Source organism: Terrapene carolina, unplaced genomic scaffold (genome assembly GCF_002925995.2).
Source record: "Terrapene carolina triunguis isolate 2854851 unplaced genomic scaffold, T_m_triunguis-2.0 Scaffold111, whole genome shotgun sequence".
NCBI lineage: Eukaryota > Metazoa > Chordata > Testudines > Emydidae > Terrapene > Terrapene triunguis.
This window is the reverse complement of record NW_020664462.1, coordinates 2,658,565-2,678,227: the sequence shown is the minus strand read 5'-3', so window position 1 is coordinate 2,678,227 and position 19,663 is coordinate 2,658,565.

Sequence of the window (19,663 nt, the reverse complement as noted above, 5' to 3'; positions counted from 1 at the left end):
GACCCCGCCTCAAGGGCCAGCTCCGCAGCTCCCATTGGCCAGGAACCCCAACCAGTGGGCGCTGTGGGGGCGGCGCCTGTTGGCACGAGGGCAGCACGCACAGCTTCCCTGGCTGCCCATGTGACAATGACTTGTTTATATTGCTCTATACACTGAAATGTAAGTATAATGTTTCTATTCCAATTGATTTATTTTATAATTATATGGTCAAAATGAGAAAGTAAACAACTTTTCAGTACTAGTGTGCTGGGACACCTTTGTATTTTTATGTCTGATTGTGTTAGCAAGTCGTTTTTAAATGAGGTGAAACTTGGGGGTACACAAGACAAATCAGACTCCTGAAAGGGGTACAGTAGTCTGGAAAGGTTGAGAGCCACTGCTCCAGGCTACACTATCTCCCTATTCAGGAAAGGCAGTCTAAGCCCTGGTCTACACTGGGGGGGCCGGTTCAACCTAAGGCCTGGTCTACACTAGGACTTTAATTCGGATTTAGCTGCCTTAATCCGAATTAACCCTTCACCCGTCCACACTACAGAGCCAGTTAATTCGAATTAAAGGGCCCTTTAAATCGATTTCTGTACTCCACCTCGACGAACGGAGTAGAGCCTAAATCGATTTTGTTAATTCGAATTAGGGTTAGTGTGGACGCACACCACCGAATTACTGTGTTTAAGTTAATGGGGTAGTGTGGCCGCACACCACCGAATTAATGTGGTTTAAAACCGAATTAAGGTGCTTAGTGTGGCCGCGCACAATCGAATTTATACAACCTGTTTCCCAAATTCGAATTATCTAAATTCGGATTAATCCTGTAGTGTAGACATACCCTTAGATACGCAACTGCGGCTACGCGAATAGCTTAGCTGAAGTCGGCATATCTTAGGTCGACTCACCTGGCCGTGAGGACGGCGGAGAGTCGACTGCTGCCGCTCCCCCGTCGACTCCGCTTCCGTCTCTCGTGAGCTGGAGTTCCAGAGTCGATGGGGAGCGCGTTCGGGGATCGATTTATCCGCGTCTAGACAAGACGTGATAAATCGATCCCCAATAGATCGATCTCTACCCGCCAATCCGGCGGGTAGTGAAGACCTGCCCTAAACCTTTTTGACTTTGAGTAGGACTCAAGCAAAGTCTTAAGGGCTCTCCCTAGCTAGGGAGAGCAATTACTAGTTAACTACTTAACCACTGACCCTCTTTTCTTTTCCTTTCTTTCCCCCCCTGAAATTGGAATTCTACCTAAGGAAATTGCTTTGGTGGTGGCATGAACAGCATGTGGTGCTTATTAAAACAGAGGCAAAGAAATGAGATTATGTTACTCGGTGGTGGGTTTTATTTTTTCCGGTAAATGTTCTCGTCTGCACTTGTGGACGATGGCAGTGCGTGGGGAATTCTTTGGCAGTGCTAGCACACGCCACTTCAACACAGATTGTTTCACTCTGAGCCTTCAGCTAACTTTGCTCCCTTTGCTTTAAATGCTACTTGCCTTGATTTTTATTTCCTACGAGGACTTTACGGGGTGAAGAAACGGCAAAACAAGGACATCTTAATTACATCCCACTTTTTGTTTTCCTTTATTTCTCCTTTTGTTTTACTTGTCTCCAGACACTGAACAAGTTTAATAGCTGATGTAACTGGGAAAAAACTAATAAACAGAATCATTTGATTAAAAAAATAGCAAAGGCCAACCTAGTTTGGCCAAACTCTCTAAAAAGCTCCATTAAAAATGATCTGATGTAGGTTATGGAAAGAATTTCCTGTCATATATTAGAAAGTTTGGATAGGCGTTATCGGAGATAGCAGAAGAATATCAGCAATGGAAAGGGACTCATCAGACTCCCGTTAATTATTATTTATTCTTTGTATTATCAGCGGATCATGGAGCCGGGTCCCATTGTGCTAGGCGCTGTACAAAAACTATACCATTAAAATCAATGGAAAGATTTCAGTGGAATGGGAGTAGTATCAGACCTTTATAGCAGAGGAGAGGGAGCCATGTCTGTTGGATTCTATTCCTGGCACTGCTGAGGCAGAGCATGACCGTGGGCAACGTTGCCTAACATACCATGCATCAGTTTACCTGTCTGTGAAATAGGATTCTTAATACTGGCCTACACCAGTACTGGGGCATCAGAAGACTTCGTTAATATCTGCACCTTACACTGCCTACCATGGCTTTGGGAGAGAGCACAATAGATCTCTGCGTTGGCAATTTACAAACTTAGGTACCTGAAGTTAGGCTTCTAAATCCTTACTTGGGTATTTAGATAAATGGCCTGATTTGAAGAGGAGTTCAGCAGCTGCAACTTGGATTGGGATCTGGGGCTGCACAGCACTTCTGAAAATCAGGCTGCTTATTTCAGTGCCAAAAAATGGATGAAGGTGCCTGCCTTCGGGTATTCAAGTTGGTAAATTCTGGCCTGTATTTATCTCCTGTTCTGAAAGGAACTAGCGACACAAGAATTGCTAGATTGGGTCAGACCAGGGGGTCCTTCTAGCCCAGTATCCTAGCTCCGACAGAGCCCAGTACCAACTGCTTCAGAGGATGGTGCAAGAAATGTTAGAATAGGCAGTAGTGGGATAACCTGACCCTACAAGATGTGTCTTCCTGACCCCCACTAGTTAGAAGTCAGCTGAAGCCCTGAAGCATGAGGGTTTCATGCTGAGGTCATTCTGATCTCTTCCAGAAGCGAGTTTCACGGTCACAGGCCAGTAACCAAGAAAGCTCCACCTCCTGCATGCACATGTCTGACTCTGGAGGCTGACCTCTCCATCACTCCAGTGGAACATAGCTGTCGTGAAAGGCAATGATCATGCAGGGTGAGGTGGTCCCTCTGGGAACTTGGGCCAATCCTCTGCAAAGCTTTGAAGATGAGGCCCAAAATCTTGATTTTTTAAGACCGGTAAAGTGCTTTGAGATCCTCAGGCAGAAGGTTCATTATAGGTGCAAATTAGTACTATGATTACATAGAATTCAGAAAGGACCTCAGGAGGTCATCTAGTCCAACCCCCTACTCAAAGCAGGACCAATCCCCAGACAGATTTTTACCCCAGTTCCCTCAACAGCCCCCTCAAGGGTTGAACTCACAACCCTGGGTTTAGCAAGCCAATGCTCAAACCACTGAGCTATCCCTCCCCCCTGCAAATAGTTTCATCTCAAAATGATCCTTTTTCAAGACTAGAAAGAAAGAAAAAGAGAAAGAAAGATCTCATAGGGCGCAAAATAAAAAACAGCTACATTCAATTACTTCTTCAAATATGACTGCCTGAGGCATTGCATTACGTGCTTTACTAAGATCCTGATACCTCACAACCACTGAGGTCCCTTATATCAATGGAAAACTTCCCCAAACAGAGGGAAACAGTTTATTATAGAGAGAGCATCTACAGCTGCAAGCAAAACCAAGTAAGAAGATTGATCAAAGGTCTAGGAGAACAATTCTAATAGAGATCCATGAGAGGATGGTGGAAGTGGGAAGCAGGGGGTGGATAGCTGCTGATCAAAGCTCGGAAACACCGTAAGGAGGGGGAACCTGGTTAGGAAATCGTTCCTGCCTTGGCAGCAGGCAGTTCTTCTCCTGTCCTCCGAGCAACGGGCATGAAAATACATCAACGGCTTTATTCAGAAAAGAGGGGGGGGGGATCATGTTTTCCTTCCATTACAGTTTAACAGGAGTGCTCCCAATTATTCTTTACTCTATAGCCAGGATGTGCCTGTGGTATAAGGCCTCAGATGTCATGGTGCCGACTGTTGATATTTATTAACAGCCACCAAATATAGCGGCTCTCTCTATAACAGTAAAGATTCCATTTGTTAAAAAAAAAAAAACACCCTGTGTTAGAAGCCAGTTTGCTTGGCTAAGCACTTGAAGGTCAGGAAGTACTTGGTTAAGGTCTTTATGATGAGAGATGAGCAAAAATTTTCATCCAAGCCTTTTTTCGGTGGAAAATGCAGACTCGGTGACACGAAACAGTCAGCGAGTTCATGTCCGTTTTGCCAAATTGTTTAGGGGGGGGGGAAATCTGAAAAACAAAAACTGTTTTAAATGTCTCAATTTTTCAGTTTGAAACAACTGTGTGTTTAAAAATGTTCCTTTAATTGAAAAGTCACCAACACTGAAAAATGGTAAAAAAAAGAATTGAAAGGAGACGTTTTGAAAAGATTAAAACGAAAGAGTTCCTTTGAACCCAAACTAATTATTTTTCAACTTTTCAATTTGTCAATAATTTTTTAAAAATTTGTTCTCGGGCTAACCCAAAATATCCCCCCGCCCCCTCCCCAAAACTTTTCAAAATTGCCAATGACATGAAAAATCTACTATTGGCCCAGCTCTGATTATTATTACTATTGTTGTTGTTGTTGTTTCTATTGTCGTAGGGCCTATAGATCTCAGTCATGGCTCCATTGTGCCAGGTACTGGACACGCCCGCCACCCCAAAGAATCTCAATCTAGTCTTTACACAACCGGAGTACACAATACACAACCAGAGACCAGCCACAAGCTGCCTTACATAGCCGCGCAAGTTAGTAACGGGGTGTGCGGTGTTCCTTTCCTTGCATGGGCTGCCCGTATGACAAGCCATAGTGCCGCTGTTCCCCTTCCCACACAGGTGGGCAGGGAGTGAGTGGAACTTTGACAGTGCCACTCCCCTACAAAGGGCCAGCCGTAGGGTGACCAGACAGCAAGTGTGAAAAATCGGGACGGGGGTGGGGGGGTAATAGGAGCCTATAGAAGAAAAAGCCCCACATATCGGGACTGTCCCTATAAAATCGGGACATCTGGTCACCCTAGCCAGCCGGCTCATTCAAGCTAGCATGGTGTGGAAAACCAGCTGTGCCAGGAAAAGGGCTGGTGCAGATTAATCCACCCGGAAAGCACGATACGGCCCCATCTCTGTTCCTGGGTCAGCCTCGTTATGTGGGCCCCCCTTACTCAGGGAAGGGAGCCAGGCGCCAATCTAGCCCCAGATGGGGAGGAAGGGTGAGGACAAGACAAGAGGTGAGAATGCGCATGTTAAGTCACAGTGATCTCCCTAGTCCCCTGGCTACCTCACTTCACACCCGCCGAGCGCTCCCCTGCTCTGAAGGAAAAGCCGCTTATGGCTGGATTCTGTCACTTTTTGCCTGGAGCTGGAGGTAGGGTGACCAGATGTCCTGATTTTATAGGGACAGTCCCGATTTTGGGGTCTTTTTCTTACATAGGCTCCTATTACCCCCCACCCCCGTCCTGATTTTTCATACTTGCTGTTTGGTCATCCTAGCAGAAGGAGAGATTCAGGGCCTTTATTCCGCAGCCTTAATGTTGCTTGTGTTCATCTGAAATATGTGATGATCTATGCCCAGAGTTGTCGCCTTTCAGACCAGCACCTACCAGGCATTGTGGAGCCCCAGAGCAATTTCCTGCTTGACCTCTTAAACCCTGTACATTAAATTAAATCAACACTCTGGCTCTCCCAGCCTGGCAGTGGATCAGCAGGCTTGGAAATCAAAGCCGACTTCAGGATATTCAAACAGCACCGGTAACGCCCGTCCATTTCATTGCATCTCTGTGGGTTCAGCTAGTGGAATCTGCTGCAGCAATCTGCACTGAGCCTATTCATTGTGTCAGTGGGGGAATGTTTTTTTTTTCATTTAAAAAAAAAAACAACCCAATCATCATAAAGAAAAGGAAGAACAATGCACGGGGCTCCTCATCCCGACCCATCCGCGGGTGCTGTGCAAAGGGTATGTAAAGGGATCTCTGCGGCTGAAATGCAGCCGTTCTGCAATGGAAGGCGATCGCCATTCGGTGCCAGTGGCACCGAGCAGTAATGCTGTAGGAGAGGAATGGGGAATACAGTCGAGTGAAGCATCTGCAGTGAAGATTATATTCAATAAATTCAGGATGCAGTACTGCAAAGGCTTACATGCATGTAGAACTATAGGCCCACGAGTAATCCCACGGAGGTGCTTGGAGGCAATGTGGCCTTGTGGTTAGGACACAGAAGTGGGAGTCAGAACGCACAGGTTCTAGTCCCGGCTCTGCTTGTGACCACTTGGTTACTCTTTGCCCATCTTGTCTATTTGGAGTGTAAACTCGCTGGAAATACTATGTAATGTGTACAGCACCTAGCGCAATGGGGCCTGTGTCTGGTTTGGGGCCTCACAGTGCTTTGCTGTGAAACAAATAATAATGAACTCACTCCTCCAAAACACAGAAGCTGGCTTAGCTGGCAAGTGGAAGGATTCCTGGGTATGTTTGGGGGACAAGGCTGGGGTGTGCATAGGCCCCCAAAGATCCATAACTATCTACATAGCCCCTGTTTAGAGCAGCCCAAGGGTTTCCCTGCTCTATGCTGGGGACTAGGACAGGATGCAAATGGGGCATGAGGGTGGCAGAAGCTAATTCGTTGTTTGCATTTCAGCCTATCTCCAGTGATAAACTGCACCTTGGATGTGGCGTATAGTAAAATGGTCATCAAGGCATTAACAGGGTGACTCAGAGTATTATGAGCTGGAGCCATGCAGCACCCCCTCCCTTACTGCCTGTTTAGTTAGGGTATGTCTACACTACAGGATTAATCCGAATTTAGATAATTCGAATTTGGGAAACAGGTTGTATAAATTCGATTGTGCGCGGCCACACTAAGCACCTTAATTCGGTTTTTAACCACATTAATTCGGTGGTGTGCGGCCACACTACCCCATTAACTTAAACACAGTAATTCGGTGGTGTGCGGCCACACTAACTCTAATTCGAATTAACAAAATCGATTTAGGCGTTACTCCGCTCGTCGAGGTGGAGTACAGAAATCGATTTTAAGTGCCCTTTAATTCGAATTAACTGGCTCTGTAGTGTGGACGGGTGAAGGGTTAATTCGGATTAACGCAGCTAAATCCGAATTAAAGTCCTAGTGTAGACCAGGCCTAATGTGCATTTTCCCTACACGTTGTGGGTGTGTAGTTGCATAAAGCAGCACGTTCCCAGCCTGTGGCACTGTGGATCAAGAGCATCTCTTGTGCACCTACCGCCACCTTTACAAAGTTGGCAAGGAGGAAAAACACAAGAATGGCAACTTATGGGGAAATTGAGGCTTTCAAGGCAGCAAACGAGGATTGGCAGCGAGATATCGAAAGCCGGCACCACAGAGAACAATTTTTCTTCATGTCTATAGCAGTAAAAACCCTTCTCCCTCTTATGGAGCATGTCACAACCTCAGAAGCCAGGAGACAGATGTTTAGAAGACCTGCAAAAGATCTTAACAGAGCAAAACCAAACATTATGGTAGCATCACGTTTCAAGTTTCATAGCAGACTAAGGCGGCAAGGTGAAAGTGCAGCTGTAAATGGGGAGTCTCTGTCACTTGAAGTCTTTAAACCATGATTTGAGGACGTCAGTAACTCAGCCAGAGGTGAGAGGTCTATTATAGGAGCGGGTGGGTGAGGTTCTGCAGCCTGCGATGAGCAGGAGGTCAGACTAGACGATCAGGATGGTCCCTTCTGGCTGTAAAGGCTATGAGTCTTCGAGCTGTGCATGTGACGGAGCTAAAAAGAATGTCATTTGACCAGCATCTGGAGCCAATGCCCCTCTCACCAGGAAATCCTTATGGCTTTTGGTCTGAAGGCTCATTCACACCCTACCACGGTGAGTTTCAACCTTTTTTCATTTGCGGACCCACCCAAAAATTTTGAATGGAGATGCAGACCCCTTTGGAAATCTTAGATATAGTTGCCGGACTGCCAGGGTCTGCGGACCACGGTTTGAAACCCACTGCCCTCGCATCACAAAGGGGCCCTGATTCAGTGGGAAGGAAGAGCGCCCCCTGCTGAGCTGTGCTCAGATTTGTTCCAAAGAGAACTCCCCTTGCGCTGCTGTTGAGTGGAACAACATCTTCCCTCTCAAACTAAGTGGGACAACCAGCAGGAATTCTCTCTAAAGCGAGGTGCCAGCATGCGAGATGAGCCGTCTTGCATAAAATCCTTGGAAAATAAACCAGAAGAGTTGAATGGGAACCAGAGAAGCAGTATTTTCCCTTGAACCGGAACTATAACGTTGTCCTACCTATTGAACCTGAACTGGAACTGGTTACCGGTTAAAATAAAAGTTCCGCATCTTTTAAGCTCAATATTTTAAGAAACAACTGTGATCTTATTTTGATTATAAAACAAGACGTCAAAACAAGCCTGTGCCAGCTCCCAGAAAGGCCTTGAAGACTAGAAGGAGGCCAGCCCACAAGAGTAGAGCAGGACAAGGGAATCTTGGAGAGCTGCCTGCACATGACATGAGGCAGAGATAGATGAACCATCTCGGAGACTCCCCCTAGGGGAGAGAAGAGGTGAGATGCTCCCTGGTCTCAAAAGTTAAAATCATAGAATCATAGAATCTCAGGGTTGGAAGGGACCTCAGGAGGTCATCTAGTCCAACCCCCTGCTCAAAGCAGGACCAACACCAAATAAATCAAAATAACTCCTCAAGCCCCAGGAAAAAGGAAATAGCTGCCCTTTAGACAGGCCTCCTCCCACCAGCCCCAACCCCTGGGGCAGGCCCTCCTCCAGTTACCCCACTTGAGGCAGGGGCCCCCAGGCTCCAAACTCAAATTTATCCTCTCACCGCAGAGGTCCAATTTGACAGAGCGACTATGAGAAGATGTTATTTTAGTTCACTCAAACAAATCGTTCATAAAAAAGTCATTGGGTTTATTTAACAAATACAAAAACCCAAAGAAAAGCTCATGTAAAGTTAAAAAATAAAGAGTCAAAAATCAAAATACTTGAATCTTTTTCCATATGATAACTATCCTTACACCTCTTGTCAACTGTCTGTAATTGACCATCTTGATTATCACTACAAAAAATGTTTCCTGCTGATAACAGGTCATCTGAATTAATTAGCCTCTTAGAGCTGGTATGGCATCTTCTCTGTATGTATATATATATACTCTTCTTATATGTTCCATTCTACGCATCTAATGAAGTGGGCTGTAGCCCACGAAAGCTTATGCTCAAATAAATTTGTTAGTCTCTAAGGTGCCACAAGTACTCCTGTTCTTTTTGCGGATACAGACTAACACGGCTGCTACTCTGAAACCTGTCAATTTTAAGTTTCAACTCTCTTTTCTTGATTTTACCTCCACTAAGATTGAAATTTGATCTGAACTGGTTCGAAGTGGGGGGTTTTTTGGGGGGTGGGGTGGGGAGGCAGGGCTTGAACTGGAATGGAACCCAAACACACTGAATGCAACTGAACCTGAACCAAAACAAAATAAATACCTTTTTCGACTCCCTGAAACAAACCCAGCTATAGGAAACACTGCTAAGTAAAGGTGACCTAACGTAGAGTTAAATTCTCTGCTGATGCAGCTTCAGTGACTTTAGAGGAGCTAAGCCAGTCAACCCATGAACCATTGTAGTCAGGTGTCTTTGAAGCAATTCAGTTCTATCCAGCTTCTTACACCGAGCCCATCACCATTGCATCTGAGCAGCTTCCAAGAATGCATTCGGCAACGTGTCATGGTTTATTCCTTCCCTCTCCTACCCTCTTCCCAGAGGGCATTTAAAAGATGGTTCGCCCGTCTAAAAGGATTGCCACTGGGAAACACATGATAAAGGTATATGGCGCGGCAACCCGTGTTTTAAACACAACTATGGAAACAAGCCTATAAAAGCGACAGACGCATAAGCACTGACATTTGCAAATGATTAAGGCGCAAGCGTGATCTCAGGCCTGGGAGATACGGTTCCGTTGTACTTGTCGGATTCAAATGGAATATATTGGAAGCCAAGCAGCCAGCCTTCAAATAAACCCCAACATCTAGGAGACGGGGGAAAGAGAGAACTGGAAATTTCCGTCTTGGTTTTTAAAGTGAAAATCAATGTCAATCAATGGAAGAAAGCAGCAATAAACACCATATCCACCTGCTATTTACAAGAGGTGTTCTCCCAGTGGTGTTATTCAGCGGGAGACCTGTCAAAATAAAACCTGTGCTTAGTGCAGATTTCAGTGCTCTGGGGACAGCCTCTGATAGTATTTACCTAAATCACAGAGTGATTTACCGGCTCCAAAAGTGCACTGGGTAACAAGGAGAAAGGAGAGTTTGTTTGACCAAGCGATTGTGAGACTGCTTGCTCCTTTTGTTTTCAGCATAGGCGGCAGGTAGCAGGATATCTCAGATGGGGGCCCGTAAAACAGCCTGCGATGCATATTTGTTTCTGGCTAATATTATGCGTTGATTTACACAGCCCCATAGACATGCAGGCAGTAAAACTGACAGATCCCTATTCAAAGGGTGGACACTGTTATAGCCAAATCTGGATCACTTTAGTGGTGTCAATGGACCCCTTGCAGGCCATGGGAGCACTGGAGGGCATCTGATGAGCCGGGGTTATCCATCAGGGCCCGATTCAGAGCCCATTGGGGTGGATGGGAGGCCTTCCATTGACCCCAATGGGTTGGTTCAGGCCTCAGGGCCTGCTTTTGCAATCAGATGTAAGCAGAGTCAGGATGAGCTCTACCCTGACATCTGGTGGTGAATTATGGCGAGTGTGGAAAAGAACTCCAAGGGCGGATCTTGTTTGCATAGGCACACCCACACGCCTAGCATGAGCCCACAGCAACCAAAAGTGGTTACTTTGGCTGGTGTGGGATCCCCAGTTTCTCTGTTATTGGGGCAGGAAGAATAAAGTTTTGTTACCCTGATTCTGTGAATCAAGGCCAGTGGAACTGTTGTATGACAGAAGGACTGAGTGAATCCATCACCATTACTTAAGTAGCATTTGCTTGTCAAGGGGCATGGGTTACAAAACCCAGTGAATTGAGAGAGGTTGGGGGCAGGTATTGGTACTTGGTGGTGTGGGGCCCCTGCGTGAGCCTGAAACACCAATTGCACCTTCTTCTCTCTTCACTGTTGAATGTCAGAGCTAACTTTGATTCCCTTAGGAGTCTAGTTACAGGCTGCTGAGCTGAGTTCACTTTGGGCCACTAGTGCACCAGCACTGGGGCTCCCCTACTATGAGCTGAAATCACTATGAGCTGAAATCACAAAAGAGCTAAAGTTACTAAGAGCTGAGATCACTGAGACTGTGTTAACTAGTGGGGGAGCCTGAATTGCTAAGCGGCTGGCGGAGCAGTTTGCGGGGACGGCTGGAGGAGCAGCTAGCCGAGTGGAGCCTCGCGGGGACGGTTGGAGCAGAGCAGAGCGGAGCTGAGCGGCTCATAGGTCGGTGAGCGGAGCGGAGCAGAGCAGCTGGAGGAGCAGCTGGCAGAGCGGAGCCTTGCGGGGACGGTTGGAGCGGAGTGGAGCCGGGCGGCTCACAGGTCGGTGAGCGGAGCAGAGCAGAGCAGTTCGTGGGACGGCAGGAGCGGCTCACGGGACAGCAGGTGGAGTGGAGCGGCTCGTGGTGAAGGCTGCGGCGGAACCCCACGGAGAGGCGGCCGGTTGGTCTCGGATCACGTAAGGTGCCCCTTAACACCCTGCGCCCCTCCCCCCTGAACTCTGGGGCTGCACTGACCAGGGACAGAGACTTTGGGGGGTTGTTGGACTTTTGGGACTTTGGTGATTCTTGGGTTGCTGGACCCAAGAGACTTTGGGGTTGTTGGACTTTTGGGACTTTGGTTGCTGGTTTCAAGAACCAACGGGAAAGGACACGGCCCAATTTGCTGGGGTGGGTCTTCGCTCATGGTTTGGTCTATGAACTCTAGTTGTGGTGTTTTCCCAATTTAATGCTATGTCGTTTACCTCATGTTATTAAACATTTTTCTGCTACACCGAGGCTCTGTGCTTGCGAGAGGTGAAGTATTGCCTCTTCGAGGCGCCCAGGGGTGTGTGTAAGATTTTCCCAGGTCACTGGGTGGGGGCTCGAGCTGGTTCTGTGTCACGCTGTTGGGAAGGGACCCCTATGTACTGAACCCGGCCCTTGCTGCTATCACTTGGCCTGGCAGAAGGGTTACAACCCATTTAAGTGATCTTGATATTTTAACTGGTTTTAGCCACGTCATGTTCTTTTGAGCTGGTAGAGCAAGGCTTGTAGCATTGCTGGAGCCTGGAAGCAACATGGGCCCAGCTAGGGTGACCAGACAGCAAGTGTGAAAAATTGGGACAGGGGGTGTGGGGTAATAGGATCCTATATAAGGAAAAGACCCAAATATCGGGACTGTCCCTATAAAATCAGGACATCTGGTCACCCTAGGCCCAGCTAACAGCTCAGGCACTGTCTCTTCTTAATCCTTGCTGTGTTTATCCAGAGTTTGCTTGTCTGGACCCACTGTGTTGCCTTCCTGTTAGCTTCCTAACAGCCCTGCTGCTAAACTAAACCCACACACGTGTGCAGTAAACAACCCAATAACCCAGTGTAGCCACAGAGTAACTGTCCCAATGAGCCAATCACATACAGTATTCAAAGCTTATCACAGCTCAGCCCCTGCACCCTTCAAAGCCTCATCCTCTCTGCTAAGGGCCGAGGTACCCATCAGTCCTGCGCCATTCCCATCTCTTGTGAAATCAGAAGATGCCAAGGGAGAATCAACCACTTGAAACGGAGGCACGGGGTCTCCTCTCGGCACCCCTACACATCCCCATTGAAAAGCAGTTACCACTGCCTGGCAATGTTATTTCCACTCAGCACCCAGAATGCCGTGCAGTTCCAAACCCTTTGAACTTTATTGCTCCCATAAAAGCATTCCCCGGGTCGTTTTAGGATATATGACCGCCCTTGGAGGTGTTCAATAAAACGCTGGGTGGGTGGCAAGCTAGATGAACTTTGTAAAATGTATGTAATTTATGGGACGCAGATAGAGGGGCCTGGCTGGCTCAGGGGGTTGGTAAATCGGATACAGGAAAGGTGTTCAACTCTAGGCAACGCGTAATAGAAAATGACAAGAAGGATCATGTTTGGAAGTGAGCAAAATGCCAAATAGTGTTGGTTCTGCCTATAAATATGTCTTCAGAATTGTCACCAGGTGAAAGACTGTCAGACACCGGGGAGGGTCCAATTCTTCACCATTCAAGGCTATGTCCTAGGGACAAATTCTAGGTGACACAAAGTTAAAACAAAGCCCCTTCTTTTATATACAGCTTCTCAGAGTAATAAATATCCACTGTTTATGCTTCATACCTCAACAGACATCCAAAAGTTACTAAGGAACTAGAACAAGGAGTACTTGTGGCACCTTAGGCCTGGTCTACACTGGGGGGGGGGTCAACCTAAGATACGCAACTTCAGCTATGAAAATAGCGTAGCTGAAATCGACGTATCTTAGGTCGACTTACCTCGCATCCTCACAGCACGGGGTCGACTGCCGCTCCCCCATCAACTCCGCTTCCACCTCTCACCGCAGTGGAGTACAGGAGTCGACGGCAGAGCAATCAGGGATCGATTTATCGCGTCTACACTAGACGCGATAAATCGATCCCTGATAGATCGATCACTACCCGTCGATCCGGCGGGTAGTGTAGACATACCCTTAGAGATTAACAAATTTATTTGGGCATAAACTTTCGTGGGCTAAAACCCACTTCATCGGATGCATTCAGTGGAAAATACAGTAGGAAGATATACATACACAGAGAAAATGAAAAAATGGATGTTGCCATACCAGCTATAACGAGACTAATCAATTAAGGTGGGCTATTATCAGCAGGAAAAAAAAACTTTTGTAGTGATAATCAGGATGGCCCATTTCCAACAGTTGACAAGAAGGTGTGAGTAACAGTAGGGGGGGAAATTAGCATGGGGAAATAGTTTTACTTTGTGTAATGACCCATCCACTCCCAGTCTTTATTCAAGCCTAATTTAATGGTGTCCAGTTTGCAAATTAATTCCAATTCAGCAGTTTCTCGTTGGAGTTTGTTTTTAAAGTTTTTTTGTTGGAGTATTGCGACTTTTAGGTCTGTAATTGAGTGAAATAATAGAATTACAGGCCAGCCAGAACAATTCCACTATACAATTCTCTCCGTCTGCTCTCTCTCTCATTCACTCCTCCCTCTGTCCTCCCTAGAAGACAGTTCAGTATGGAGTGTCAAGGTTCAGAGTATGCCGACCCTATAGTCAGAGGCGTGACTGCAGCACTGCCGCAGCCTCACTGCTGCTGTTGTTCAAGCTAGCTAGATCAAAGTTGGCATGGGTGTGTCAACATGTGTGACACTCACACCTCTCTGACTGCAACGTCGACATATCCACTGTGCGCCAGCCCCTGAGCTAATGTTAACCAGCCTAGCTCCACTGTCGTCAATGGAGCTGAACTGATTTATACCAGCTGAGGCTTTGTACATCTGCAGAGCTGGATCGACGCAGAGCCCAGCCAATAACTCCAGGCTCATCATGATTCTGAGAGGGCGTCCTCCCAGGGTCCCAAAATAACCGTCAGAGCTTTCACAAGGTGACACTGAATGCATTGGGATGACATTGCATCTGAACTCCTTCAGGGAGGGGAGTTCATGAGGCTAAGCGACTGGCCCCCCGCATTTGGAAGGTCGTTCACAATTCTCTTGACATTCCGAGAGTCAGACTAGAATCCGGCTCACTTTGAGGGGCTAATTGGCAGACAAAGCAGTAAACGCTTAATTTTGTCACTACATTAAGTAGAGGAGGTTTTGAATACATAGAAGGAGGCTGAGCAATTGAGTGATAAGTTACAATATTTAGAGTCACTTGGACCATAATCATATTTAAATGACGACCAGTTTTAAGAACCTCGTTTTCTCATCTCATCTGAATGACGGCACTTGCTGTCCAAGAGGGGGGACGTATTATGAAAGCCAATTTTCAGAACAGACCTGTGCTTTATAGACGCACGCAGGCAGGCCAGGTTTACATTTTAACATTTTACTGGAAAAACTATGTTGGTTAAGGGTATGACTTGGGATTGTTCTTTTTTACAACATAGTTATGCCAGTAAAAGCTCTTGAGTAGGTCACCAAACTGGCATAAGCGATACCAGTGTTTAAATAGAAGGATTCCACCCGGCTAATACATTACTATATCTGTACCAGCAAATAGAACTGGGCAAAATTGTTCACACACACATAAATTGGCAAAGAAAAAGCAGATTCAGTGACACCAAAATGTTTCACAGATTCGTGTCCATTTTGCCACATTGTCCGTTTAAAAAAAAAAAAACAAGCCAAATCTAAACATTTTGTTTTGACTTTTTCTAAACAAAAGTGTTTGATTTTTTCGGTTGGAAACATCTTCTGGTTTCAAAATGTCCTTGAAGTTTATCTTAAAAGATTCCAACACATTTTAAAATTGGCCAAATCAAAATGAGACAAACCTCTTCATTTGACCCCAAATGAAATATGTCTGGACTTTCTGAGCCATCAAGAATGTTTGGTTTTGGTTGGACCACAAATTAATTTTTTTTCCCTCCAACTTTTTGAAATTGCCAATGAACTGAAAAATTCATTTTTCACTCATCTCTGTCAGCAAAGCTCTTTAAGTGCAGGCTTCGTCTTAAAGAATTGATTCATTTTGGTTCCTTGGAATACTTCCTTTCCTTGAATGGAGTAGCGAGGAGGAGCATGTCTCACTTGTCTGTTTCAGAGTAGCAGCTGTGTTAGTCTGTATTCGCAAAAAGAACAGGAGTACTTGTGGCACCTTAGAGACTAACAAATTTATTTGAGCATAAGCTTTCGTGGGCTACAGCCCACTTCTTCAGATTCACTTGTCTATGTGTATGTTCTACAAACCAAGGGAAGAAAATGAGCCTATTGCACGTTCAGGGTCAAATCCTAAACTGGTGTAAATTATTGAATCTCCTTGGATTTTAATCACACAATTTACTCCAGCTCAGGATCTATCCCCCACCCCATTTATTGAGGTTGCAAAGCTCTGTTGAGTAATTTCCTCACACTTGAAGATTTCTTTGATTGCCGTCATCTCACCAGTAAATCCATGGGGGGGTTGACATTGCAGCGTGTTGTGTGTCTCCGCAATAGGGACTTTCAATGACAAACGGACACTTGTTTTCCAGCAGGGAAGAAACACAAGCCAGCAGCTCCCAGAGGAAGGCAAAGAAGCTGACACTACACAAGGGAATGGAGTACCAATGGAGGAGAAAGTATCTAGAGAGCATCAAATGGGATTACTCCTCAGTTACTATAGCAGAATCAAATTTCCTAGCCTGTATGGGCCTGATCCAAAGCCCACTGGAGTCAGTAGGAGTCTGCAGTATAGATTTGTACTGTGAGGAGGGCAAATCTTACCCTAAAGTCTCTAGAACTGAGCTGCCTCTCAGGGGCGTAGCTTTCAAAGTGGATGGAAAGGTTATGGGTAGGGCCCTACCAAATTCATGGCCATGAAAAACACCTCACGGACCCGTGAAATCTGGTCTCCCCTCATGAAATCTGGTCTTTTGTGTGCTTTTACCCTGTACTATGCAGATTTCACAGAGGAGACTAGCGTTTCTCAAATTGGGGGTCCTGACCCAAAAGGGAGTTGCAGAGGGATTGCAAGGTTATTTTAGGGGCATCACAGTATTGCCACCCTTACTTCTGTGCTGCATTCAGAGCTGGGCGGCCAGAGAGAGGCAGATGTTGGCCGGGCACCCAGCTCTGAAGGCAGAGCCCTGCCAGCAGCAGCACAGAAGTAAGGGAGGCAATACTATACCAGGCCATCCTTACTTCTGTGCTGCTGCTGGCATTGGCTCTGCCTTCAGAGCTGGGCTCCCAGCCAGCAGCCGCCGCTCTCCAGCTGCCCAGCTCTGAAGGCAGTGCCGCTGCCAGCAGCAGCACAGAAGTAAGGGTAGCAGTACTGCAAGCCACCCTACAATAACCTTGCAACTACCCCCACACACACACACACACACACGCGCAACTCGTTTTTGGGACAGGGACCCTACAATTACAGCACCATGAAATTTCCGATTTAAATAGCCGAAATTATGAAATTTGCAATTTTAAAAATCCTATGACCATGACATTGACCAAAATAGACCGTGAATTTGGTAGGACCCTAGTTATAGGCCATTGAGGGACTCTGCACTCAAATACCAGGGTGATGGGCCATAGTATAACACCCTGCAATAAGATAGGGGGAGGTAAAAGCCATTTCTATTTCTGACTGTCCCATCTTAGCCCTAGTGGTCTTGGGCCTGCATCTCATTTGCATTAAGTATCGGGGGGTAGCCGTGTTAGTCTGTATCCACAAAAACAATGAGGAGTCTGGTAGCAACTTAAAGACTAGCAGATTTATTTGGGCATAAGCTTTTGTGGGTAAAAAACCTCACTTCTTCAGATGCATGGAGTGAAAATTACAGATGCAGGCATTATTGGTGCCAGTATATTTATGCCTGCATCTGTAATTTTCACTCCATGCATATGAAGAAGTGGGTTTTTTACCCACGAAAGCTTATGCCCAAATAAATCTGTTAGTCTTTAAGGTGCCACCAGACGCCTCGTTGTTCATTTGCACTAAGGCCGCCTCACACTGCGTTGGCAGCATAAATCATCTTGACACCCATTTTAAGGATCCTTACCAAGACTAGGGCAGAGAAAAGCAGCCTTCGTATAAACTGAGGCTCAGGTCCCTTGTCTCCAGGAGAGGACAGCGAAACTGTGGCTGTTGGGCCAATTGTCATTTACCCTAAAGGTTCTGCAGCAGCATAACGTACCTAGCACAATGGGCTGCTACAGTAATATAAATAATAAATCAAAGGCACCTTCAAGGCAGCATAAATACAATTTGCGCTTCCTTTAATGACCTTTTACACTGCTGGAGACGTGCATAGTGTAATAAAGGCACAGGCATTATTGTGGGGGGAGGGATAGCTCAGTGGTTTGAGCATTGGCCTGCAAGACCCAGGGTTGTGAGTTCAATCCTTGAGGGGGCCATTTAGGGATCTGGGGCAAAAATCTGTCTGGAGATTGGTCCTGCTTTGAGCAGGGGGTTGGACTAGATAACCTCCTGAGGTCCCTTCTAACCCTGATATTCTATGATTCTTCTAATATTTATCCTTCGCAACAGAAAATTGTCTTTGCCCTCCTGTGTTTTACAACGGCCATTCTCTTGTACGTGCGTTACAGAAAATGTGTCAACATCTTGCGGCTGGTTTGCTAAATACTTTAGACTGATGGGAAAGAGTCACAATTGATTTTTAAAAAAATCTAACTCCCCCACCCACCCAGCCCTCCAAAAAAAAAAATACATCCAGTTGTTTTAAAAGCGGTTCCCTCTTCAGTTTTCCAGTTAAGCCGTGTCGTCGCTAGGAAAAAGGTCAGTGTAACCCAGAGTCTTTAATTCAACCTGCTAACTCGTGTGACTCCTACAAACTGCCTTCACTTCACTTGGATTTTCCCTCATGTTAGTTAACTATAGATTCATAGTGTTTTAAGGTCTGAAGAGAACATTAAATCATCTAGGCTGATCCCCTGTATATCGCAGGCCATTCAATTTCACCCAGTTAGCGAACTCATGTTAAGAACACACCTTTTTTTCCTAGTGAAGACAAGGCCGTAGAGGCTCAAAGATCAGGATAAGCACAAATAAGCTACACACAGGTGAGCTAAACCTTGGCTTGCTGGGCTAGGATTTAGGTGGTTTTAGGAGCGTGTTATATAACCATGCTCATAAAAGCTCCCTTTTCACACCAGCCAGGGAAGCCATGTTAGAACCGTGCCAGCAACCACGGCATCTAACCTCAGTTGCAGCTAGGCCCATTTCTGAGCCAGCCTGGGCAGCGCATCAGTATAAAATGTAAAGAGGTGCCAATGGGTGTGGGTGTCGGGGGGAAGAAAGCATTGGAAAAGCAGACGAGATAGCCCGAGAAAGGCGGAAGAAGGATGTCATTAAGAAATAAAAGCCACAAACGGGAATTAAGGGGGATGTTTTGAGAACTTAAGGGGGGGGGGGGAAACACCAAAAGAACTGAACATCTCCTGGTTTGGTCGAGAAGCGCTGCACAAAGACGGCCTTTTTGGAAGAGGAAGACAAAGCGCTACCTTTTTCTGGAATTCGAGGATAAAGACGTCTCTTTCTGGGAATTGTTTACACCTGGACACCAGGGAGCGGATTGAACAGCCAAAAAAGACTGAGGTAACTTTGAAAAAATCCGTACTGGGACTGTGGGTTTTGTTTTATATTATTTGTTTATTTAAATACATAAAAAAAAATGAAGCAGCTAGTGTATGGAGAGATTGAGCTTCGGGGGACCAAGGTACGTTTTTAGGTTAGTGGTAGCACTATTTATCATTTTAAAGACAAATTTTGATTACCCTGATGGGAATTCACGTCTTCGGGGAAAGCTGCCCAGTTGTCATATTAATCATTGCGTTTAGTGTTTTCATTAGGATTTTGGTTTTTGGTTTAGTTTGGGATATTCATTTTTACCCCCTTTAAATTCAGCTTCCACTTGCCCGGGGGCTTTGGCCTAGTAATCTTTACGGAATGTTTTTACTCCATTCCCCTCCAAGGCAGGAGTTTTATGAAGGTGATTACCTGTTAGTGCTGCTGTACTTCAGGGTCTGTAACTCCTTCCATGATCGGGGACCTACATTCAAGTGCTTCTTTCTTGGAAGAAAATTAATGCCAGATAACACTGAACATTTACTGTATCAGCTCTGGAGCACAGGGTATGTATGTGTGTGTTAGTAATTCATAGGTTTTAGAGGCCAGAAGGAGCCATTGTTATTATTAATAATAATAATTTATTTGTATTCCTGTATCACCTAAGAGCCTCAGTTATGGCCCAGGACCCCA